We start from the raw sequence: 26,431 nt of genomic DNA on the forward strand, positions 1-26,431 counted from the left end.
AACTTTTGGGTTCATTAGATATATTTCTAATAAACATATAAAGAATTTCTAAAATCACAATCAGAGTGTGTCTTACTTCACTGTTCCCACAGTTCCTACAGGAAAAGAGGAATAAGAATAAACCAGTGCTCATCACTAAGATGAGGGTAAGATTCAGTAATTTTGTTTATATCTTATATGCAGTATTAGGGTTCTCCTGAGACACAGACTCAATAAACCTATAAGAACAATACATGATAGATAGATAGATAGATAGATAGATAGATAGATAGATAGATAGATAGATAGATAGATAGGGATTGAGCAGTCATAAGAATTGGCTCACACAATAAGGGAAGCTGAGAAGTCCACGATATGTCATCTGTAAGCTGAAGAACCAGGAAAGCCAGTGGTGTAATTCAGATTGTGTCCAAAGGCCTGGTAACCGGAAGAGCCAATGTCTAAGGGCAGGAGAACATGGCTACCCCAGCATAAGCAGAAGTATTCACCCTTCCTCTGTCTTTTGTTCTATTGAGGCCCTCAATAGATTGGATGATAACTGCCCACATTGGTGAAAGCGATCTTCTTACTCAGTCTACCAACTGAAATGCTAATCTCTTCCAAAAACACCCTCACATACACACCAGAAATGTTTTACCAGCTATCTGGGCATCCCTTAGCCCGGTCAAACTGACACACAAAATTAACCATCACACGTGCACTTAAGTAAAAATTACCAAGCAGAGAATTCTGAGATATATCTGAAAACATCTCCAAAAAAGATTTCAATTTCTATAAGATGGATTGACTTTGCACTTGAGTTGGTCAATATTTATTTAACACTATAAATATAAATTTACATGTACAATTACATGTAACTAAATTCTTATAGTCTAATGAGATGTTTAGTCAGCCATGGGTTCTTCAATTTTTTCTAATAGATTTTATGAGAAATAGTTTTTGTGCATTGATTTTAAGTAACTAAGCTACAACAGCTCTCATGGCCTGATGATAAGGGGAGGAAATGGATTTATCCATAAATGAAACTGGTGACTTTGTTCATAGCAAGTGGACTGTTAAATGTATTTAGACAGCCCAAAAATGCCCTAGCCAAAAGTTCAGGAGAGTGTTTTAAATTCAGCTTTATAAAAGGAAGTTTCTTCTCTGTTATTTAGGAATTTGTTCTTCTGTTACTCTGTCTCCACTTCCTCCACTTTCTAGTTCTAAAGTCAAAACAGAGTCCCTATATATTTCAAAGGAAGGTCAAGGCTAAAAAAATAAATAAGTAAAGGAAAATGAGAAACTGTCCCTAATCAACAAGAAATGGCTTGAATAAAAGAAGGTTTTCTATGATTTTGACCAGATAATATTATGATAGAATTTGAATCCTATGAAGAAAGGCTCACATCTCTGTGAGAAAGCAGGGTCTCCTCCAGTCTTAAAGCTAGTACCAGGCAACAGACAATTGCTTCCTACTCTGAGGAAAGGTTGGAGAAACTCCCCGCCGCCCTTAGCCCTTTTATTTCCATAGCTCTGTTGTTCCCTGAGCAACAGACCAGAGGCCCAAAAGTCATCACGGTCTACACCAGGCCGAGGAACATAGCCTACATCCCTGTGTGCTGTATCATCGGAAGGAAAAGAAAGCTTGCTCCTTATTTTCCTGAAAGACTTTCAAAGTATCTGACAATATCTGTCTTCTACCCAAAACAGAAAGACGAGAGGACAACAAATAGCATTCACTGCAAGTAGTTATCACTGAACTAAGAACAGAGTTTCGATAGAGTTAATGGAACTAGCTTCGAATAAACAAGCATAGAATAAATGCACCTACTGTCCGGCCCTGCTCAGGAGACTACATTCTACTTTCAGTAAAACACATAATATTTTGAGGTTAACCCTAGACATTGAACACTGTTTAATTGTGCTCTATAAACATTGTGAAAGTAAACCACAGGCGTTTATTCAGAACATTTTAAATGTGAGCTGAAATAAAATCCTAGGACCTTCATTGGTACTGCATCCATGTTAAGATGGTAAACAGAAAGAAGTGCCTCCCACAAACACCCCCCTCTTAAATATTTCTAGCTTTAAATTCAGCACTCTTGGTTTCTATTTTTCACTGAAATTTTTTGTTGTACCATGTGAAATGTAGGTCAAGTTGTTGGTAAGTGCTGGATAAAATCTGTTTATATCAAAAAGTAAATGGTAAAATCCTTCCAGCCTGACACAGTTTTTAAAAACTCCTCCTGCCCATGTGCTACTCAGAGTATCCCCGATAAATCTGAGGAATGCTTAACATAGCTCTCTCTAGATGCTAGATTTTAATCACAATTATGTAACTTTCCCTTGAGAGCAAATTCCTAAGAATTCAAATCCACAAGACCCTCTACTTCTGGGGACCAATAATAAAGAGTACAACTGAAATCTTATTCAGGTTCTTATGCTTATGTCCAGTGAAGTCATAGGAAGACCCCACATGCGATTAAGGGCAAGAGATGTGCTATAAATTGAATGTTTGCATCACCCCAAAATTCATATTTTGAAGTCCTAAAGCCAATGTGGTGGTATTTGGAGATGGGGCCTTTGGACAGTAATTAGGTTTAGATGAAGACATGAGAATGAGGTTGGAGCCATCATGATGGGATTAGTGCCCTTAGAAGAGGAAGAGACCAGAGCGAGTTCTCTCTCTCTCTCCCTCCCTCCCTCCCTCTCACGTGAGGGTACAGCAAAAAGCCAGCCTTCTGAAAGCCAGGGAGAAGTTCTCTCACCAGGCACCAAATCTGCCAGCCTTGATCTGGACTCCCAGCCTTCAAAACTGTGAGAAATAAATGTCTGTTGTTTAAGTTGCTCGGTCTATGGTATTTTGTTATAGCAGCCCAAGCAGACTATGACAAAGTAAAAACTCCAATATGGAAGACAAGTCGTGCACGCAGAAGCTATCAAAACTTCAGGTGGAATTGCCCCTACCTCATACTAGAGTCTATCAAACACACACTGCTTTCTAAGCAATGATTTGTGAACGATAGCGTACACGAAAGCCTCAATGTTGTAGCAATTGCAGAGAACATGGTACCAGTATAAAATCTTAGTTCTTTAAAATCTATAGAAGAAATACCCATCAACTTTTGGACATTTCAGACCCTTCTCGTGCATGACTTTTTGTTCATATGCCTACTTTACATATGTCACACAGACGATAAAGGGAAATAAATGTCAACCCACTGTTAGGATGTGGTTTGATGAAAAGCAGTTTAAAACTCTTTGTAAAATGAGATGTTACCAAAAAAATGACACTATACCTGAAATAAAAAGCTAGCTATTCTTGTAACTACTCTAAAATTTGTAGAAAACCATAAACTCCCACAGTGTAAACCAGAAGTTTCTTCAGCTGTTGCCTCAGTGACCATCCCCTAGTCATGGGCCAGCTATTCTCAAATCATCTAGTGTAGCAGGTAGTGAGGGGAGGCAAAAATGGTTGGACTTTTACAAAGTCTCTGGAAAGAAGTGGGATGTATATAGCTATATACAGTTGACCCTTTAACAGCCTGGGGTTTAGGGACGCTGACCCCCACAGAGTCAAAAGTCCACATACAACTATGGTCGGCCCTCTGTATTCATGGATCCCCAACCACAGATTGAAAATATAGTTGACCCTTGAATAGCACAGTTTTGAACTACACGGGCTCACTTATATGTGGTATCCATGAACATACAGAGACACCTCCAGTTTGTTTCAAAATATCTTGCTCATTTAACCCCCAAAATAATATAAGTTTTTATACAATGTCCAAGAAGATAGATGCAGTCATTTTGGAAATGGAAATAAATTACTTGGCTACCAAGGATCCCTCAACTATAACAACCTAATAACTACCATAGCTCTTGCTTAAATGTTTGTCATATATAACCATTAGGGCGTATGGTGTAGGATTAGACAAGTGCCAAGGTACGGTAGGATGGTGTTCAGAATAACTCTACATCCTGGAGCATGCCCTCTTCTGGATGAAGTCCTCTAGTTCTAGAGAAATCTTGACCCGAAATAAAGGTTTCTTGTCTAACAGTACTCTTGGTGCTCCATGAAGGAAGAAAGGTATCCCTGGAAGTAACGCATCTGCTGCCATAAAACGAAACACTGTATCAACCACAAGGGAAAGGAATAAAAATATATCAAAGAAAAAAAGATCTGAAGTTTAGAATTCTACTAAGAGGGCAAGGCTCTGAAGTTCATAGATGTACAAAATGTGGTCTTTCGGCTTTTCTGACCAAGGCAACCCTCTTTAATCTCCAACCATTTCTTCTAGCATGAGTATATTCCAAATGGAGTAGGACTTTTGTTGCTAAATGACACTAGTTCCCCACGAGGACTAAGATCCAGCACTGACTCTGCCATGGACTAGATCAGCTAAAGTTTTAAATCAAGATGCTAGCGCTTAGAAAATAGGTAGCACAATGGTGAGACTAAAAAGGAGGAAAGACAAAATAGTATTTCTTCCTAAATTATGAGCAAAATAAATTGCAGACCTCTAATTCAGACACCAGGAAACGAAGAAAGTCTGCCCTTCTGATAAAAATAGCATCACATCCTTCCTGTGAATACTTTAAAAACAAATATTTGACTTGTTTATGTTGATTTAAGTGCCCTTCACTATACTCCTTTGGAACAACTCCTTTAGAGCCACCCTCTCACTGATAAACCTCAGCACTCTGGCTTGCTGTGTTTTCTCAGGCTCTCAGCCTGGGTGGCCAGGCAGCAGCGTATCACTGGATCCGATCTAAAGTAGGATCAACTAAGAGCTGAGGAGATGGCAAACTATGGGCCAAGATTGGAGCCCCATTATTTCAGTTCAGAAGTGCTATGGCCAAACCCCAAGGGGAAGGGCATCAGGAGAACTACGCACTGGGAGCTGAGGCCTATGGGGCTCCCCCTTCTCCACCAGTATAGCATGAAAAGAGTGAAGCCCCACCCTGAGGCAACACACTACGTATCTGCAATACAAGAGAACAAATCTAGGTTTGAGTTCCAGCATCCATTGGATCCTTTCTATGGCCAGGCACTGTGCCAGGTGCTAACGGAAGAGAGATACATGAATAATGAAATGGGTCCCTTGTCTCAGGAAGCTCACCATCTGAAATGTTTCTAAGATTTTCTCACACGTTTTCATTTAGCAATTTTATAGTTTTAGCTCTTATATCTAGGTCTACAATCCATTTTGAGTTAATACTTGTACACGATGTAAGACCAAAATAGAGGTTCATTTCTCTGTACACAGCTATCCCACTGCTCCAGCACCATTTGTTGAAAAGATCATTCTCTCCCCATTGGATTGCTTTCATAGCTCTTCTAAAAATCTATTGGCCATATATGCATGGGTCTAACTGTGGATTTTCCACTCGGTTCTATTGATTTATTTGTCAGTCTTCACACCAGGACTACATTGTCTCGGTTACTATAGTTTTATCATAAGTCTTGAAATTGAGTAGTGTTAAGTCTTTGAATTTTGTTCTTTTTCAAAATTGTTTTCATTTTTCTAGATCCTTTGCATTTTTATATAAAGTTTATAATCAGTTTGTCCTGGAAAAAAAAGAAAGCCTGATGATATTTTAACTGGACTTGACATTATAAATCAATTTTGGGAGAACTAATATCTTAACAATATTGACTATTCCCATTCATGAACATACAAAATTCTTTTTGGCCTCTATGCCTGTGTTATCAATCTTTCTAAGTGTTTATCTTGGAAATTTTTAGAACAGTAGCTCTAAAACACTGTTATATAGCATGCAGTATTGAGGATACAAATGATGTCTAACAAACGTCAAAAGTTAATAATACTACCCAAGAAACCATATGAAAGTATATTATTGTTACAACAAATAACAGAAAACTTAGGTTATTACATCTAACTTTGCTAAATGCTCTTTTACTAATAGACTTTTTTCTGATCCGCTATTTGGTCTTTATGTATTTATTCTCCTTGGATTGTATAAATAAGATGTTCAGTTCCACTTTTACTCGAAGGATATTCGCCTTCACTTTCAGTCTTTCAGTCCCTAAGAGAGTAGATCCTCAGCTGTGATATGAGTGTTTGCAAAATTTGATCCCTGAGTGGTGAAACCTCAAGACTTCACATCCAGGTTCTTCCTAACGGAAATAAGAAAGGACTACATCCCTTCACATGTATGAGTATGATGTATGGCTAGGATTAATATTTTAAAATCCATACAGAATAGACACAAACAATTAGCAAGGATGCCCTCCAAAAATAACACTTAGAAAGGAGAACTGACTCTGGGTGGTGGTGTACACACAATGTGATTTATAGAGGATGTATTACAGAATTGTATATCTGAAATCTGTGTAACTTTACTAACAATTGTCACCCCAATAAAATTTAATTAAAAAAAAAAAAATAATAACCCTTAGAGCAATTTTGTTGCAAACCAGCTAAATATAAGCCCTGTTCATAGACATAAGGACAAATTTCTGTGTGTAACTTCCAGTATCTCATAGTAGGAAGATAGCTACACACCAGTAAACTTTAGCGTATGCAAAAGTTGCTTTCAACTGCCAGGCAATGAAACACCAGATTCCATTTTCTGAATCCTCAGTAGCCTCAGGCAGTTCCATTGCTTCCCAGACACCAGTATTTCAATGTCTTTTCCTCATACTTATAATTGTGCTATGCTTCCAATATTTATTTACAACAAATCCTAGAATTATAGGCTATCATACTGAGAGGAATCTTAGGAATCATCTAGCCCAGTCCTTTTGTTTGGCATCTGGGAAACAGGCTTAGGAACGTAAAATCACTTATCCAAAGTCCTACCACATAGTGCTAATGCAGAAATTACACTAGAACTCAAGCTTTCTGCCATCCACTGCCTTCAGCGCTGTCACAGAATACCATATTATAGAAATTACTTTATTACGTTAAGGTACTAGATATGTCAGGATAACTTATTTTTCCTTTCTAATTATAGAATACATATTTTTTAAAATTTCAGATAAAGTAGATAATGTACAAACCTCTCTTGGTCCTGCAAAAATCCCACTCCTACCCCCTTACATACTTCTATTCTCAGATTGGTATTTATCTTTTTTCCTTTGCATTTACATACAAATATTTCTATGTATAATTTTGTTTTAAGGTGATTTTTTAAAAAATAATATAATTACCTATTGTTGGCAATTTGGTTTGTTTGTCTATTGACTTATCGTATTGGAGATCTGCCACATAACATTATACAGTGTGCCAGAGGGTCTGTTATCCATTCAACATCATAGCTTCCCCCTATATTCTTACTATCACAAGGGAGAAACCCAGAAATTCACTTCCCAGAATCCCTTTGAACTATGGTCCTGGGTTAAGTTCTGTCAGTAAGAGGTATTCCTGCAAGACTGAGAAGGCAACAGAGAAGGAGAGCTAATATTTTTTAGTAGTTATTAAAGACAGACATGTGGGCAAATGGAAAAAGATGGACGTTTGCAGCAGTTTCTAGGAAAACTCCAAAAAAAAAAAAATCACCTGTTGCCCAACTTGTAAAAAAGCCTCGGGAAGAGCAAGGATATTAATGCAGGACTACTTAAAGAGCAGATATTCCAACCATTTCTCTAGACACAGGTTTAATTTCTGCATCGAGTGGGGCCATCATCTCCCATGTCCTCCTGTCCGGCTGCACCTCTTCCTATCTCTTTTGATTTTCTTTCCCTAAGGTTTGTTTTGACTCAGTGTCCTTTTAGTTCATCTAGAGGCAGCTCTAGAAATCCCATTCTGTTGTCTTCTTAGGAATATTTCTGAGGACATTGTTTCCTATATGAAGATCCACAGAGAAATTTCTTTCATAACTAATTGCCAAAGGTAACATTTGTGCCTACAAGAAACTCGTATATTCATCATTTAACTAATCACTTTGGTTATAGGAAAATCAGAGTTAATTAACACCCAATTTTCAGAAACTCTGTGGGACACAGTGGCTCATGTGTATCATTTCTTCATTGGGTCTTTGCCTTCTATACTAATTTATGCCTTCCCTGGTCCATATTTTTAAATTTATGTATATTTTCTCATTTTATCATGTATACCTTTGTATTTTTCACCACTCTCCCAATTAGATATTCAACATATGATTAAGTGTAAAATTTTAAAAATACATGTAGCCCAAGTTTCCTCAGACCACACCAACATGTAGATACAAATGAGGTAACTTGAACAATAACTAAAATTTTACTATATATTCCTATACTCCTATATATTCATGGAAGTCTTTGGGTTCCTATAAAATACACCATCTCTGCCCCCAACTAAAAGTTTCTGGAAGTCCCCAGCAGGCGTTTCACTGGACTTATGTACATCTGTTTTCCTGTCAGGCACCACCATGGTAGCTGAACACCATAGACATGTATTTCTTCCCTAAAGTGACAAGTCCAGATAAGTCCTCAGGTCAGCAGGGGAACTCACCTCTTTATGATCACTAATGAATCTAAGCTGATGGCCGCTCTGCCATTTTCAACATGCGACTCCCAAGGTTGCCCCAAGTGTTGACATTCCAGTCAACTGAAGGTAGTAAAAAAAAAAAAAAAAAGGGCAGGGAAAATGTGTGGGAGATTTTTATGAGTCAAGCCTGGAAGTAGAATACATCACTTATGTTCATACTCCACTGGAGAGACCTTAGTCACATGATCACACACAACTGCAAGGAAGGCTGGCAATGTAGTGTGGCTGCATACCAGGAAAAAGACTTTAAAAACTGGTAGATAGGGAGTAGTCTCCATTGTATATTTTCTTCTACACTTTTTGCTATATCTTTTTCAACAAAATTAGGATCATATTATATTCTGCTATAATCACTTACAATTACAGTTGAGGGCCGGCCCGGTGGCTCAGGTGGTTGGAGCTCCGTGTTCTGGGCTCTCAACCACAAGGTTGGCAGTTCAACTCCCGCAAGGGATGGTGGGCTGCGCCCCCTTCAAATAACAATGGCAACTGGACCTGGAGCTGAGCTGCGCCCTCCACAACTACAATTGAAAGGACAACTTGACTTGGAAAAAATCCTGGAGGTACACACTGTTCCCCAATAAAGTCCTGTTCCCCTTCCCCAATAAAATCTTTTAAAAAAAATTACAGTCGACCCTTGAACAACATGGGTTTAACTGTACAGGTCTACTTATACACCTGTGCAGTTCAAACACATGTTGTTCAAGCGTCAACTATATTTTCCATTTGCGCTTAGGAATCAGCAGATACAGAGGGCCAACTGTAGGTATACACAGATTTTCTACTGCACAGGGATCAGCACCCCTAATCCTCACATTGTTCAAGTGTCAACTATATATTGAGCATTTGTGTGTCATAAAGTTGTCTTCAAAAACAATTTTAAAAGACAATACATTATTTCATCTCATATGTAGTATAAAGTATTTGCTTATTCTCCTGCTGTTGAATAATTTAACTTCTTCCCAATTTTTGCCTTAATAAATGAAGCTATATTCAAATGCTATACATAAATGTTTAGTAGCTTCTCCAAAAAAAATTTTAGGATAGATTCTTTAAAAAAAAAAAAACTATTACTTTTTTAAATTTTATTTTATTGGGGAATACTGGGGAACAGTGTGTTTCTCCAGGGCCCATCAGCTCCAAGTCATTGTCCTTCAGTTGCCATTTTCAATCTTTAGTTGCAGGGAGCACAGCTCACCATCCCATGTGGAAATTGAACTGGCAACCTTATTGTTGAGAGCTTGCACTCTAACCAACTGAGCCATCGGCCGTCCCCAGGATAGATTCTTACAAGCGAAATTATAGGATCAAGGGACATATACCTACATAGTGTGTTTTTTTCTCATTCCACCTGGGCGGGGGGAGGGCCTGGTAGCCCTGTTTAGTCACATCTCAGTATAGATGCAGATTTCCCTTCCTATCACCTCTCTCCATGTCAAGGGCCCCACCTCCTATCTCAAGGCATCTAAGAGCGTCCATTGAAAAGAGGGTGTTTTGTTTTTTGTTTTTTGGTATTTTTTTTTGCATAAAGTTAAATGAGAAGTGAGTATAATTTCTCCTGAATGATTACTGAAAGACATGCTGGTTATTGGACCTGAAGTTTCTCACCAACACCAACATGAAGGGCATCTAAGTGATTTCCTGTTGCTAGAAACAGATGTACTCTATGTAGTACAAGTTGGAGCCTACTCCATTCCTACCCACAAAATCACTGCAGGTCCCTGTGAGCCTTGACTCTGCCACAGGCACTTTAAGCACTGAGTGTTGTACAGATTCTTGTAAGCTGCTTCAAACATTATGGAAGGCATTGTCTACAAACAAGTAAATAAGAAAAATTATAAACTGTAGAATAAGAACTGGCAAACTGCAGCCCAAAATCTGGTCTGCAGCCTGTCTTTTTAAATAGTTTTATTGAAACACAGTCTCATCCACTCATTTACATGTTGTCTATGGCAGCTTTCTACTACAACTGCAGAGTTCAGCAGCTGTGAGGGAGATCGTACGGGCTCAAGCTTAAAATATTTACTATCTGATTCTTTACAGAAAAAGGTACCTGACCGCTGATCTAGAATCTAGGCTACAATTACTGAGCCAGGTACTGTATTCACACACTCCCCTACTCATCTGTTGAGCTTGTTCAACTACATATAACTTCCTTATTCCACCTATGAATGTCTTGTATTAGTGCATTGTTAATACATCTGGCCTTAACCTCAGACCATTTCACTCATTTGTCATAATTCATTTTTAAATTTCATTCCTCTCCTCCCATTCAATTTTGGTTCACAATTTATGTGCACAAACTATGTTTCAGCTACCCAAATCAATAATGAACATGTTAAGTAGCATTTTTTCTCTCTGGAAATGAAGGACTTAAGTATTTTCAAATGCTTGGTGAGCAGCACTATTGATATTTCTCTTTCCCTTACTCCTAGTAAATATTACATACACTGTGTCTGTGTGGTCATAGTTATTTCCATCACAAAAGACTCTACAAGCCCAGGATTACCTCATCCCAGTAGAAACAAAGGAGAAACGGAATTAGGCTGAAGGAAAAGCTAAAGTAAAACCATTTTCAGTGATATCAAAGGGACTTAGAAATAATAAAGTATATATCTTTCAAATAAATGTGCCTTCTTTCAAAAGGCATTGTGGCATAGAAAACTACCTCTAAAGTCCTAAAAATTGCCATTAAATGTAAAGAAAGATAGAAAGTATCATTAAAATTAAAAATCAATTAAAGGAATTCTAAAATATAAAATATTTGCCTAAATCAAATCAACTACAAGAGAAAACACATACTTATTTAAGAATTACATAGAAAATTGCAAGATACTTTTGCCTCCTAGATAAACACTTAGTTAGTTAATCACTGTTTTCCAACTGACGTAACAGGGATGTACTTGCGTGTATTATTTACAAGACCAAACACATGATTAATAAAAAGACGCAGTTTAAAACACCCTCTTTTAATGTTTTTGTTATACAAGTGGACCCAGATTTGTGATTAAACCTCGTCAGAGAAGCATGTGAAAAAGTGGTATGAATCATTACTGATTTCCTGCCTTGCCCCTTTCCAAAGAAACTCATCCTTTTCCCCACATAAAAATAGATAAAATGCTGACAGTTATAAAACTATGTGGAGAAGGCAATTTGTTAAAAAAAAAAAAAAAAAAAAAAAAGAAAGAAAAAGAAAAATTTTAATCTCTAATGCAAAGCCTTCTTACCAAATTTGCTTATATGTCACTTAAGTCCTTCCTGGAAGTACAAAAGTGATTCACAGCTGAGTAGTTAGAGATAATTTTAGAAAGAACCCCTTTTGTTTAAGCAAATAATGAAACCTTTTGCCAAGACTTGGAAACTGCAAGTTTCATTGGCATGTTGACTTTTAAAAGGTGAAATAGATAGTCTTTGGTAGCATTAACTAGAGCCTTATATGTGGGGACAATAAAAGGTCTCAAGAATCTCCAGAGACTTCTTTTACCTATATTTCTATGATCCTATTGTTTGATGAAATCCAAGGGTTGCTCAAGGAAAAATCAATTTTCAAAACTTCACATAGTGGGCGGCCTGATGGCTCAGTTGGTTAGAGCACGAGCTCTCAACAACAGGGTTGCCGGTTCGATTCCCAAATGGGATGGTGGGCTGCACCCCTTGCAACTAAAGACTGAAAATGGCAACTGGACTTGGAGCTGAGCTGCGCCCTCTACAACTAGATTGAAGAACAACCACTTGGAGCTGATGGGCCCTGGAGAAACACACTGTTCCCCAATATTCCCCAATTTAAAACAAACAAACAAAAACTTCACATAGTGTTGGTAGATTCATTTCCAAGTTTTCATATTCAGGAGTCCTTCCCAAACTAGCATCCATCCCTTTGCCTTTTTTACTTTCTTCCATGTCCTCTGGGAATTGGGTACTAAATTCATTTTCTCCCTCTCTCCCACTGCCATTCCCAGCCCCATCTCTATATACCCTTTGCAAAGTATAAGAAAGGGTCAATCTTTGACTTCGGTGATCTTCCCTTTCAGTATCTGCTCTTTTCTTCCAGGAATCTAGCTCCATATGCTGGGTCCTGTATTAGTTACCTATTGCTGTTAAACAAATTACCCCAAAATAATGGCTTAGAATGGTAAGTATTTATTATCTCACAAAGTTTCTGTGGGCCAGGAATTTAAATGTGTTTTAGCTGGGTTGTTCTGTCTCCAGGTCTCTCCTGACATTAGAGTCAAGACGTCAGCTGAGGTTTACAGTCTTCTGCAGACTTCACTAGGGCTGCAGAATCCACTTCCAACATGATTCATTCCGATAGCTGGCGAATTAGTGCTGACTGTTGGCAGAGGGCCTCAGTTCCTCACCACAAGAAACTCTATAGAGCTGCTTGAGTGTTCTCACAACATGGCAGCTGGCTTTCCCAGAATGGTTGATTTAAGAGTAAGGCAGAAGCCTTGATGTGTTTCGTGACCTAGCTTTGGGAGTCATTTCCACAATGTCCTATTGGTTACAAGAGTAACCCTTGTTCAACATGGTAGAGACAACACAAGAGTGTTACTAACAAGAAGCGAGAATCACTGGGGGCCATCTTAGAGGTTACCATAGACCCTAAATGTCCAACGCCTTCCACCCTGGCCTGCCTACACTTGTCATGGCGTCCTCTCCAGATGGCCTCCCAACCAAAGCAAATCTTTAGTGCATTTATCCTCTAGTTTCCTATTCCTTACTAAGTGTAGCTTTGCTGATCTGATAAGTTAATTTTTGTTATTGTGTTCAGAGAATGCTGCAGGGAAAAGTATTACTTCTAGCTCACATTCTCCCTTACCAGAGAATAAGAGTGAAGGCCTTGACTAAGCACTAACTCTAGTGTAGGGAACATCAGGTATACTACAAACGAATGAGGAAAATGTCCTTGCATTAAGTCCTGGAAAATCTCACCATGTAGGCACCTACCTACTCCCACAACTCTTAAGTCCAAGTTTGGAGGGGACAATATGAACAGTAGAATACTTGTAGTCACAAGTTTTTACTTCAGCTTTCTGACTATTGACTGGAATCAAAGAGACCACACTCTGACCCCTGTGCACACTTGTGTACCCTCAAAGTCTGGCCAACAGTAAGTACCCAATAAATACTAACTCAATAAAAGTAGGAAGGTCCAGACAGACTTAGTTTCTGAATAACCGCAGTACTATATAGTTACCTACCTGCTTTCTAGAAATTTAAGAGGTACAGCTTCCAAAAAAGAGCAGAGGAAAAGCAAAAGAAACATTGTTCAATACACTTTAAATCAATGCAACACAGTCACTATTAGAAGAGAACAATTAGAAGCCCAGCTCTCTGAAATTAAAAAAGCCAGACAAAGATGACTTCATTCAAGTAATATCTTTGAAATTAAAAATAAAAGAATTACAAACAGTAATTATCAGAGATTAACAATAATAACTGCATTTACGGAGCATCCAGTTTGGTCCATGCACTTCGCATACATTAGCTATACCTCTTTCAACAATCCTGAAGGACAGATATTAGGATCTCATTCCAAAAGGAAATGCAAATAGGAGGCCAATGACTAGTAAAAGATAGAAAGCGGGGCTTCACACTCAGATTCGTCTGTCTCTAAAGCACAAACTTTTTCTCCAATGCTATACTGACTAACTTGTTCTTGCCTCTAATCAAACTCCAGACTCACAGGTTGCTGCCAATAGAAATCCAGGTAGCCCCTCGGCTCTTCTGTCATCTGCTTGGGCTCACGTATACAGATGTTGTCAGATTGGCTCAGTGCAACTGTGGGCTTGCCCAATAGGCGGGCCTGCCAGACCCAGGGACTTTATAGGGTTCATCACGGTCTGTATAACATTCTTGGGGATTACAGAAAAAATTTGACTGGGTTAAGGTCTACCTTAGCGCCAAAGCCTATAAACCATGGTGATGTATACAATTTGACTGAGAAAGGTAGAGAAGAGAAGAATGTAACATTTATATTTCTTGAAAAACAATCAATTAAATTTATTTTTCCCTTATTGGTGTACAGACATATGCAATGATTTTTCTGTATACCACTATTTTTTAATTTTGTAGCAACATTCATCTTTACCTGAGAGTTATAAGCTATAATAAAGGATTTTAATGAGAAATAGACCCAAAAAAAAAAAAAAAAAAAAAGGATTCTCCATGCTCACATATGGCCACCAAGCATACAACCTCCAAAGAAAAAAATCATCTATAAACTACAAATATAGAGTTTTAAAAATATTGAAACATACTGTGTTGAATTTTATCATCTAATTACTCAGTTGTGAACAACACTAAAATACTTAGAAAGGGAGTAGAAAATAAACGAAATTCTCCTTAAGAAGATTATTCATAAACTTGCAAACTATTTAATCCTCCATGGCAATCAGAAAGAAATAGTAGCTTTTTAATTTCTTAAAATTTCATAACAAACTTTTTTAAAGTGTTTCCATTCTCTTCTTTGCATGTCATTGAGAACTTAACTTAAAATTCAAGTTATCTAGAAATTTAATATCTTCTACATTTCAGCTTTGTCCTGGCATGGTAGAGGACACAAAGAAGTATAAGACTTGTCTTTTCTTTCACAACATGGTTCTCAAATTTGAACGTGCATCTGAATTGCCTGGAAGGCTCGTTAAAATACAGAGTGCTGGCCCCCACACCTGGAATTTCTGTTTCAGCAGCTCTGGGGTGGGGCCTAAGAATTTGTAGTTCTAACAAGTTCTCAAATGATGCTGATGCTAGGGTCCAGGGTACATTGGAAAACCACTGCTATGGAACTAAGTCTCTAGTCCAGATAAGTAGGCAAGACATAGACCTCTATGAAGTGCAGAATTCTATGCAGCAACATAAGATTAGACACTAACTTATAGAGACAAGTGACGTAAGAGAGAGTGGTGTAAGAGAGAGTGATAGCACAGGCAAGAGTCAGCAGAAAAGAGGTGAGACTTGGGTTGGCTCTCATTAACAGATAGGAGGAAAAGGAAGAAGGGCATCTCAGACCCACATCTGCATGTTGGTCTCACAAAGCAACCAAGCCACTCTGGTCAGCAATGGCTGATATGTTTGACAGGGTACAATGGAGCCAGTGAATGCAGAGACCACTGAACGCAAACTAAAGGATTCATGGGCTTTAGAAACCACTAAAGGTTCTTTAGTAGAAGAGTGATAATTTTAGGGAAGATTTAGTGAGGATTTGGGTGAGGATTAAAAGGCAGTAACATACATTTGATTGGTGCCAGGTGAGACCAGACAGAGGGAGGCACCAGCTAGATGGTAAATGCTGTGATCTAGTTAAGGTGATAAAAGCCTGAAAGGTAAGAAGACAATGAAAATCAAGAGGACAAGGCAACTGAAAAAGAGAACTTAGTGACTTACCTAACACAAAGGCCAATGCAAAGGAGAGAGATGGGAGTCCAAGTTTACTGAGGTTACGAACCCTATGACTAAGAGAAAACTATAACAAAATATTTTACTTCCTTGGACAATGTCCAAGTATTTCTGCTGACAATATAATATCAGAAGGTAGTGACTTAAGGAGGAACGGGAGAGTCTATTTTGGCAAGTTTCAAACTTTCCCTAATCTTACCGGGTCAGGATTTCAAGTCTGAATCTCATTTGTGTCCAAACCCATTTAAACTCTTTAAAAAGTGATTTCCTGTTTTAAAGAGAAAAAATATATATTTTTTAAATTATTCAAAGGGCTTAAATACTTCTTAGACATCAAACAACTCTTAAGAAATAATATTTTGATGATTTAAGTAAAATTAATCAAAACCATATGGATTGAATTTCCTTTCAAATACACATCATGTTTAGAAAGGAAGGGTAAGACTGCTTCATAAAATGAGTTTGCTCTTTTATCAAACCCAAAATGGCTGAAAAACTCTTCAAACATTCAAATTCCAGCCAGATTTTTCCTACCCTAGTTTCTATGTTATTGAATATCAGAATTCCTCAGGCCATCTTACATTTTTTAGTCAATGAATCATGACACTGGTTTCCACAAAACATAATATTTATGGACTATTTTGATGTGTATATATCTGCAAAATCAGGTAATACAGTTGAATGCTCCAGTGAGAGCTTCCATACATAACCAAGAGCACCCATTGCTGTAGTAACCTATGATGGTGGTCTTCATATATGGCAAGAAAACTGTTCTCCTGAGTAAACCCTATTCCCTAAGGATCCATGGGGAAGCTGTGGCCCACTGAGCACCCCCACACACACCAACTTTTACACACACACACACACACACACACACACACACACACACACACACCAGCAAAACTGTAAGGGTTTTGCGTCTTCCTTGTACGTTCTGATTTTCTTTAAGCACAAAGTCCATTATCCTCATCTGATACTTTGTCATCCCCCAAATCCCATTACTTATCTCCCCATACTCGTAATCTCCACCTTCCTGATTTCAGCATTGCATTCCTTCAAAGCCCTGCTCCTGCTCTGTAAAAATAGGTAATAATAAGCTACTCATTAGCTAAATCCATAATTTCTTCACACTTGAGGAGTAGAAAGAACTTTATGGGTCACTTGCGATCGATCAGCCAAGTGAACAGACTTCCCCTATGAGAGAGACACAGCTAGCTGGTCAGTAGCTGAGCCAGGATTAGAGTGCAAGCCTCCTGATTTCATTTCCATTTCCCCTCCCCCATTACATCACATTACCTCTTGAATACCTGCTTTTTACACATGACTGCATGACTCCTGAGTGACTGTCCTTTCCTTTAAATCAAAAATGAACCATTTCCCTGGCTGATTGCTCAGTCATTTGCTCTCAACTTTCTGTAACTATCCCAGCTAAGATGTTTATGGTCAGCTTTCCTAGAGGATGCTGTGGGCAGAGGAGGTATTATTGATTAAAAGAGTATTTCCAAGGTGCTCAAAGCATATTTCATTATTTACTACTGCTGACTCGAATACCTGAAGTCAGATCTGTTCCACACTATCTCACTCAGTTTAAGGCAGTAATTTGCAACTGGGAGTTACTTTTGACCCCCAGAGCACATTTTTGTTTGGGGGCGGGGTAATGCTCCTCGTGTCCTCTGGGTAGAGGCTAGGGACCCTGCTAAACCTCCCACAACAGCCCCCACAACAAAGAATTATCCAGCCCCAAATGGCAGTACAGCAGAATTGGGGGCCGTATTTTTGTTGAAGGGGCTGTTGCAGCCATCTATGCAAGACTTTCCATACTTTTCTAGGATTTGCGGGTAATAGCTACAACCTTCTGTCTTGGAACATTCAATTCCTACTATGTCTAAGGCATTGCACTGGGTATTGCTACCAAATTTACATTAGAAACAGAGAATGCTATAGTCCTGCAAAGTTCTATATACAGTGAAAGACTTCATCCAGATATGTTCCTGAGCTCGCTACATTACAGACAAAATGCTGAACCGATGGAAGGCATAATGTGCCTCACTCATTGCTGGGATCAACAACAGCCACTTGGACCTGGTGGAGAACTTTCAAAAGATGAATGCGGTGTCAGTGCCCTGAAGCCATCCAAGAACAACCAGACAGGCATCTGTAAAGAATGCTTTGCAAAGTGAAAAATGGCCACGTGGTTTCTTTTGTTGTTGTTGTTGTTGTTCTGCCAAGTAAAAAGCAAACTGTGCTTTAAATATTTCAAGAAAGAAAAATCTCCCTTTGATACCATGTCTTATTCACTTTCACCAAAATGTCATCCTGTCAGGCTGGGTGCTATCCAGGACATATCAAAAGCCTCTTTTATCAGTGTTATTCCTACTTTGAACACATTCTTTTAATTTAAATCAGTATGACTGGTTTGTATTAAAATATTGGAAAGGTTCTTGGGTTTCGGACTGATAGTAAATCCATGAAAAAGCAAATGGCTTTTCCATTTCCGGGAAATCTAATTAAATGTTGTAAAAACAAATGTGCTCTGGTGTGGTATATAATGAAATAATATTAAAGAATAAATATTGAGTGTCTGTTGTTCAGTAAGCTCTTTGAACTCTGAAGAATGTGAGAAAAATACCTTCCCAAGCTAGGGGATCTGGAAACAGGGAGATAAGGAATGACAAATGCTCCTCAAAGCTACTTCAGATCCTCCATGCTATAGAAACCGAAATCAAATTAAGAGAAGACTTTCTCTGCAGGCTCAGGTAATATAGCTCTCCTGTCAGGTGACAAATTTTGTATCTGAAGGATTTATCTCTCCCACAGTCCCTACCAGAATCCTCAGGTGAGAAAAAATATAAGCCTAGGGCTGTTATGTCCCTCTCAGCCCCTCCTCCACTACCACCACCTCACACTCAATCTGTCTTGATAATGGTAGATCCTTCCACAAGATGGCGGTCAGAGTTTATCTGTTTTCAGTGTCTATCTTGACAAAACATTTGTGAAGTTCAGTGATGGTGCCATGGGATCTCCTTGAGGGTATATGTGGTGTTGTAGTGACCCATAATCTACATTGATGCCTTTCTGACCAACTCACATACAAACAAAACAAAAACAAGGTGTTTGCCCGGCAAACAGAGCTTCAAGGTAAGTTCCTTTCCAACCAGATTGATGCTAATAAACCCATCCTATAACTGAAATTTGATGCCTGTAGTTGGAATTTATATTTCTACAGAAAAAAATATCACTGTGAGTTATGTCTCACAATTGACAAGCTATTGCATGTACTATCATATTCCATGGTTTATAATTTTCTGACACTCTCCCCCACCCCCCTTGGGGGATCTTACTTAGCAATTATAGAGCTTGCACTGACCAGACCAATAATGCTGCTCATTCCATATCTCCTTCCAAGTCTGTTTAACTGGGATTGTGCTTAAAAAGAACTACAACTACCTATTTTTCTGCCAGCCTAAATCCATGGGGAGCTCACTTAGTAAGTCTGAACCACCTCTCTTGCTTCCCACTTGAAGAAGAGAATCAACTGTCCATAACTTTTGTACAAATAAGGTGAGTTTTATAGTTTTCCGTAAAGATACACAAACATTTACCCTCTCCCTGGACATAAGTAAGGCACTTACTATCCTAACTCAGGTCTCTACAATGCTTAATAAACTGCAACACTGATGTAGTAAGTCAGCTTTATTTTGTCAAATAGAGATCTAATCAATGTGGGCCTCCCCAGCTGCAGAGTCCTCTTCATCTAAGGAACATCCTAGTCACCAGCATCCTGTCTAGTCCTTTCTCATAATACCACTGGGCTCAGCTGTGTCTGTGTGTGTATTCAGCCTAAATGTTTACAGTGGAAGGTCATGGGAGCTGTCAAAGGACAAATGATCTAGTTGAGTGAGATCATCATTGCAATTAAAGATACAATTAAAAATGAAAACATTCTATAGTGAAACACTAAATTACCTCAAAGACTCTTTATTCTTAGTTCTAAAGCCTTCAGAACTATTAGGTTGGTGCAAAAGTAATTGCGGTTTTTGCAATTATTTTTAACCTTTTAAACCACAATTACTTTTGTACCAACCTAATAGTAGCATAAGCAATCATTACTGACTTAAATATGTAAAAGTCACATTTAAGGATAGAACAGCAAGCTAAAAAATAATAAACAACTTTCAAAATGTTGTAAATTTGCTGCTACACAGATAAAATGTTATGCCATTTTCAATTTTTCTCCCTCTGAGATGACTGATAAGCAACAACCACACAACCTAATATTCTTAAGTTAGCAGTTTAACATGACAATTGTAATATCTTACTGCATTTAGAAAGGTACTCATTGTATATTGTGTATTGTATTCTCTGAAATCCCAATACCTAGCATGCCTACACAATGCAAGTGGTAGAGAAATGCTTGTTGACTAGACTAAACAAATGACTATGAAGAGCTCTTCTAAATTAAAAAGGTTTTAAAAAATGGGCAAAAGATAGGACCAAAAAACATATATAGCCACTAAACATGTAAAAATATGCTCATCAACACGATATATCAGGGAACTGCAAACTAAAACAATAATGAAATATTTTTCATCCATCAGACTTTAATTTAAATCATTTAAATATTAGGTCTTGACAAGTGAAAACAAGCACATTCAAACAGTATAAATTGATTCAATTTGACAACATATCAAAATGTAAAATGTGCAAATTCTTTGATCTAGGAATTCTACTTTGAGGAATCCACACAGGAGAAAAACTCAATATGTGCAAAATTAGGAGGTTCAATAAAGCATGGTTTGTAACTGAAAAAAAATGGAGAAACCATTATATGTCCATTAATGTCCATAACAGTGGAATAGTAAATAAATGATAATCCATCCACATTATGAAGCCCTGTGACATCCAATTTCTTGTCAAAGGTAAATTTCTTATTCATGTTAAAAGACTTCTGAGTGTCATTAAGGAGAAGAGCATAGTTAAAGAACAATAAGAAAGATATAATCCCATTTCAGTTTGCTTTTTTTGTTTGTTTGTTTGTTTGTTTGTTTGATTTGTTGGGATTCTTGCTTGTTTTTTGTATGTGAAGTCTGACAATTAAGTTCGCAAACTTGTTGCAATGATGTTGCTAACCTTTTTTGATATCAGAGGGATTATTCATTATGAATTTGTACCAAGTGGACAAACAGTTAACCAAGTTTATTATTTGGATGTGCTGAAAAGGCTGCGTGAGAAAGATAGACGACCTGAACTTTTCACCCACATTTCATGGCTCTTGCATCACGACAATGTACCAGCTCTCACGGCACTGTCTGCAAGGAAGTTTTTAGCCAGGAAACAATTAACTGTATTGGAACACCCTCCCTAATCACCTGATCTTGTCCCCAATGGCTTCTTTCTTTACCCAAAGATAAAGAAAATATTGAAAGGAAGACATTTTGATGACAGCTCTGATGGCCATTCCAGAAAAAGAGTTCCAAAATTGCTTTGAAGGATAGAGCAGGTGCTGGCATCCCGGTGCATAGCTTCCCAAGGGGAGTACTTGGAAGGTGACCGTAGTGATATTCAGCAATGAGGTATGTAGCACTTTGTCTAGGATGAATTCGTGAACTTAATTGTCAGACTTCGTAGACTTTATTGAAGAGTGCCTGGGATTGGACACAGAGGATGTGGGCACTAGAACAAATCAAACAATTTTGAGCTAAATATGTGATTCCTCTTTTCCTTAACTATCCTAGCAAGATGTTTGCACTGACTTCTTTCTCTCATGTGGTGGCTTCCAGCCTCATGCCTTCTCAGCGGTTTTTCACTCTCCTCCATGTTTTTGCTTTTTTTTTTTTTTAATGTGAGTGATTGTACATATATAGCCATGGACTGCATAAAAGGATTCCAGAAAAAATGCACATATGATTTGATGGTGGTTTCCTTGGGGATGGGAATGGAAATAAGGGTAGAAAGAGTTTTTCATTTTTTATTCTTTATTTTTTTAAACATCTGTATAGTTTGAATCTAAAACAAGAATGTACTCATGTATTTGTTGAGTAATAAAAGAAAACAGGAAAGGAGTAAGAGTGATGGATTATGAGTGGGGATTTTTGTTATTTGTTGTTGTTGCTGCTGTTGTACTTTCTTTTATATGTCTTCCTGAATTGTTCAAATAATTGCTTTTAAGATACTGAAAAGACTCAGCCTCCTTAAATATCTCCTTCATATCAATTCTAGAACCAGGTATTTGTCATTTATTCAATAAATATTACACTGAGGCTCTACTGCAAGTAAAACTCTGCTAAAATTCCCTTCTTTCAGTCTTTCTTAGTTCCTTATTAAAATGCAAGTATCTCTCTCCTCCTCCCCTATGGCTGAGGTGTAAAACCTATTTTCAACTAACACCTTGGGAGATTCTGGTAGCTACGAAAAAAATGGGGGCGGGAACTGTTTTTGTTCATTTATCTGTTCATTCACTCAGCCATTATTAATTGAGAATTCACAGTCACTGTAACAAGCTGGGGATATAATAACCTCATTGACCTTTAATCTAATGAGCAAGGCAGCAACAATAAGGCTAATTTATGAAAGGAAAGGAAGGGAGGCAGGGAGGGAAAAAGAAAGAATAACAAATATGGTAAGCGCTACTGAAAAAAGATACGTAGAGCTACGAGTGTCTATCGGATGTTCTGATCTCTGAGGGGAAGACTTCCCTAAGGAAATGACTACATGGAGATCCAAACTTTGAACCGTGTTTTTGGCAGACTGCTGTTGGGGGACTGGTGTTATTTAACTAACTCATAGGAACTTCTTACGTCTAAGGAACCATACAAAATAAGGACTACTTGTACATATGATCTCCTACCACCCTCTTAGGACATGGGGTCTTGCTACCTTCATCCTCGGTGCACTGGCCTTTCACATGTTTACAAAACAGTATTTCATAGTGAATCGGGACTTACAAGTGTGTAGACAGAAACTGAGATTGATTGCAAAGTCTCGAGTTGGCAGCAGGAGAAGTAGAGGCCTGGAGAAAGGAGACCAGTTAGGTGGCTAGTAGCCAAGTTAAAGAATGTGGTAGCTAAGAGTAGAGACAGAGAAAAGTAGACAGACCATTAGAGATATTTGGCAAACATTAATGAAACAGGATTTGATGAGGAATTCTGTAGGAAAAGGGGAGTGTGGCGGCTGACGCCTAGGTTCTAAGGTTTGCATAAGCAAACAGATATTGGCGACTTTGCCTGGGCCAAGGAGCATAGGAAGAAGAGAACTGGGAGTGAAGGACAGGCAGGGAAGCTCCTGAGGTCAATCTTCAACATGTCCAGATTGAATGGTCTTTAAAACAGCCAACTAGAGATGCTAAGGACGAGCTCAGAAGAATACTACAGGCTGGAAATGTAAGCATGGGAATCACTGACATACACATGTGTGGGTGATGTCGAGAGGGACACACAGGTGCCGAATAAAAACAGAAATGAGTAGTGGTCAATGGCAAAAACTACCTAATTATGACAGGACCAGACCTGGTAACCATAAAGTCCACTGAGATAAGGCCCAACTGCCCTCTAGTGGAATCCAAGCCATTTTAACAGCCTGCACCACGAAATACATTGAGCTGATTTTCAAAGGACTATAAGCAGAAACATTGTAGGCTTTCCGTGGAAGAAAACGGACCTCAAGGAAAGCTACACAGACCTCCATAAGCAAAGCTCTGGAGAAAACAAGGTTTCTCTCTTAACGGAATTCACAACAAGAAAGCTAATTAATAATTGTGTTTTTTTAAATACCAGTCTACAATCTTTTTTCTGTAATTCAAATGCTATCCAAAAGTTTCTAAAAGCCAAAATGTTTTTTCCCTAAACTCTTTTGGTGGCCAGACCTGAATTGATTTGAACTTATTTGGTGGCAAAATCTGACCTGAATTTCCATGAGGCTATTTATAGTCTTCATTTATCCCCCTTAGTATAAATATCAAGCCTTTCATTGCAAAACCTTGATTGACTGTGGATGCAAGACCAGACCCAAATGAGGGTATTATATAACATAGTAAATGTACCTGATTGCCTTTCTAAAAATCTAAAGTGTAAAATCTGCAAACTCAAATCTAAAAATTCCAAGTCTCAAATGGTCCTGGGGTTTTTAACTAAAGGATCAGACAGATTGCCAATGGCAGAAGAAATCCTAACATTTCCATTTTTAATCATGGGGCTATTCAAAAAAGGAAAATTACCACTGAATATTTAAACAAAAACATATGAAAGTTCTAGTTATCTAAGATTCAACAGTTGTGCAACAGAAAATCTTAACAAAAGACACAAGCAAACACTTAAATTTGACTTTTCCAGCAACAGGACTAACGATCCAATGAGCTGCCACTGTCTTGACAGTGTATGTGTATGCATGTACATGTGTGTACACAAACAAGTGCACAGCATGCCTAGGAATCAGGAGACAGGCATAGACTACATAGATGCTTTTACTCTCCCTGAGCTGTAAGCCAGGGCTGGGGTTCTCCCTGCTTCAAAGTCTCTAGGAAGTGCACAACACAGTGGACTTCGGAAGAGCTTACGTCCTAATCTCATTCTCTTCTTCATACAAATCTTAAAAACTGAGATGCAAGAAATCTAGATGAAGATTCTATACAATGATTTTCCCTTAAAAAGTACATAAGAAATAGGAATAGGCATTTTTTCACTAAAATTCTGCCAAGGAGAAAACATTGTGTGCTCTGAAAGGCCCCTCACTGTTGACATGGAAAAATCTATGATAATCTTATTCCTTGTGCTTTTCCGATAGCTGCATGGTCCAGGGCCAGGAACAAGTCAGGGCAGAAATATTGTCAAAATTTTTTATTTCATCTTATGTATACTAAAAATAGACTAGTTTAAAGTGCAACTAAAAAAGCAGTACCTTAAATTCATTTAGAATTAGAGACTTCGTTGGGTATTTATTAATTCAACATATACAGTTAACCTTTGAACAATGCAGGGTTAGGGGCACTGACACCTCCCCAGCTGTCGAAAATCTATATAACTTTTGACTCCCCAGAAACTTAACTGCCAGTAGCCAACTGTTGACTGGAAGCCCTATCAATAACATAAACAGTCAATTAATACCTATTTTGTATGTTATATATATTATATACTGTATTCTTACAATAACATAAGCTAGAGAAAATGTTATTGAGAGAGAAAAATACATTTACAGTATTTATTTTAAAAAGGCTGCATACAAGTGGAGTCACACAGTTCAAACCTGCGTTGTTCGAGGGTCAACTATATTTACTGTGTGACTACTAAGCACCAGGCATTGTCCTAGAAATGGTGAGCAAGACAAAGTCCTCTTAATTCAGAAGTAGGGTGAAGAAGCCAGAGAGAATGCTCGCCATTTTGCAGATGACAGAAATAAGACTGAGAGCATCCATGTGTCCACAATGAAAGCAAAAGGGAGAAAACCTGCCTGCAGGCCCTCTGCCATAAGTCTCTGTCTACTAACCCGTGGCCCTCTACCTGACCCACTGCCCTGCAAACCAGAGGCTAAGGCAGACGGACATCAGAGATTAGGCCGAGAAGAGTAGCAGAGGTGAGCACAGCAGGAAGTCACACAGCCAGCCAGAACACACATATCCAAGCCCCAAGAGGAGAGCAACAACACAAAGGCCCCAAAGAAGCCAAAGAGGAGGTTTTGGGGAATGACTGTGATTCTCAAAGCCAAAAACACCAAAATCCAAGTCTAGATTATTTTCAGGTCTTTTCTTAGAATGGATAGAGTGGTAGAACTCATTTATGACTGGTATATTTATTATGATTTTCCTCCAGGGCTGCCTTAAGATGAACATTCGAGAAGAGTCTTCTACTAAAAAATAGGAAGTAATCCCAAGAACAACATACCTTGATTTTACAGGGTGCCTTTTTTCCTGCCAAGGACCTCAGAGCACTTTGTGAGGGTACCAGATTTCCAATGAGCAGTAGCTAGATGGGAGTATTTCCACAGTCTCTTGGAATTTCCTGAAGAAAGATAAAGACAAGACAGGGGTCACCAAAGGCCACAGACACATTGTGTAAAGTCTGTATTCATGCATATTTTATAGACAGGTATGGCAAGAGCCAGAGATGTTACAGTTCTGTAACCTTTTGGCTCCCAAAGGATTGAGACTGGCCAAAAATGCAGGTAAACAAAATACCAGCTGAAAACTCCTCTACAAGAATGCTTTGGAATATCACACCTGGATTTTGGCTCCAAGCCACCACAAACAGAATATGTGGGCTTACTGGCATTGGAACAAGAATATCCGTGGGAGAAATCAGGGGAGTAGATGGCTTACGGGCCTGATAATGGGATATGTTTTCCTTCTTATCTTCTGGCTCAGATTCAGCCCAGGTGGAAAGTGACAAAAAATGGCTGCCTTATTGTGGCCTCTGGGCTTGGACGTTTCCACTTGGGTCCTAGTAAACAAGGATCCACCTCCCTCAAACAAAAACCCCAAAAAGAGAAACTTGGAGCAAATGTCTAACAGATGTGCCAAGAACTCAATGGGCCGTAAAAAAAAAAAAAAAAAGAAAAGAAAAGAAAAAGAA

At 38.4% G+C, this 26,431-nt stretch overlaps 1 long non-coding RNA gene across 1 annotated transcript in view; it reads right to left on the bottom strand.

Moving 5' to 3' along the window:
* The window catches only part of LOC148758475 (uncharacterized), a 104,961-nt gene extending 79,102 nt beyond the window's left edge, over positions 1-25,859 (bottom strand). The window contains exon 1 of the long non-coding RNA XR_016020535.1: positions 25,745-25,859. This is a non-coding gene — a long non-coding RNA (uncharacterized LOC148758475). The remainder of the gene's footprint in view (positions 1-25,744) is intronic.
* Between the last annotated feature and the right edge of the window lie 572 nt (positions 25,860-26,431).

Source organism: Rhinolophus sinicus, chromosome 3 (assembly GCF_057876585.1).
Source record: "Rhinolophus sinicus isolate RSI-liver-muscle chromosome 3, RSI-T2T, whole genome shotgun sequence".
Taxonomy (NCBI): domain Eukaryota; kingdom Metazoa; phylum Chordata; class Mammalia; order Chiroptera; family Rhinolophidae; genus Rhinolophus; species Rhinolophus sinicus.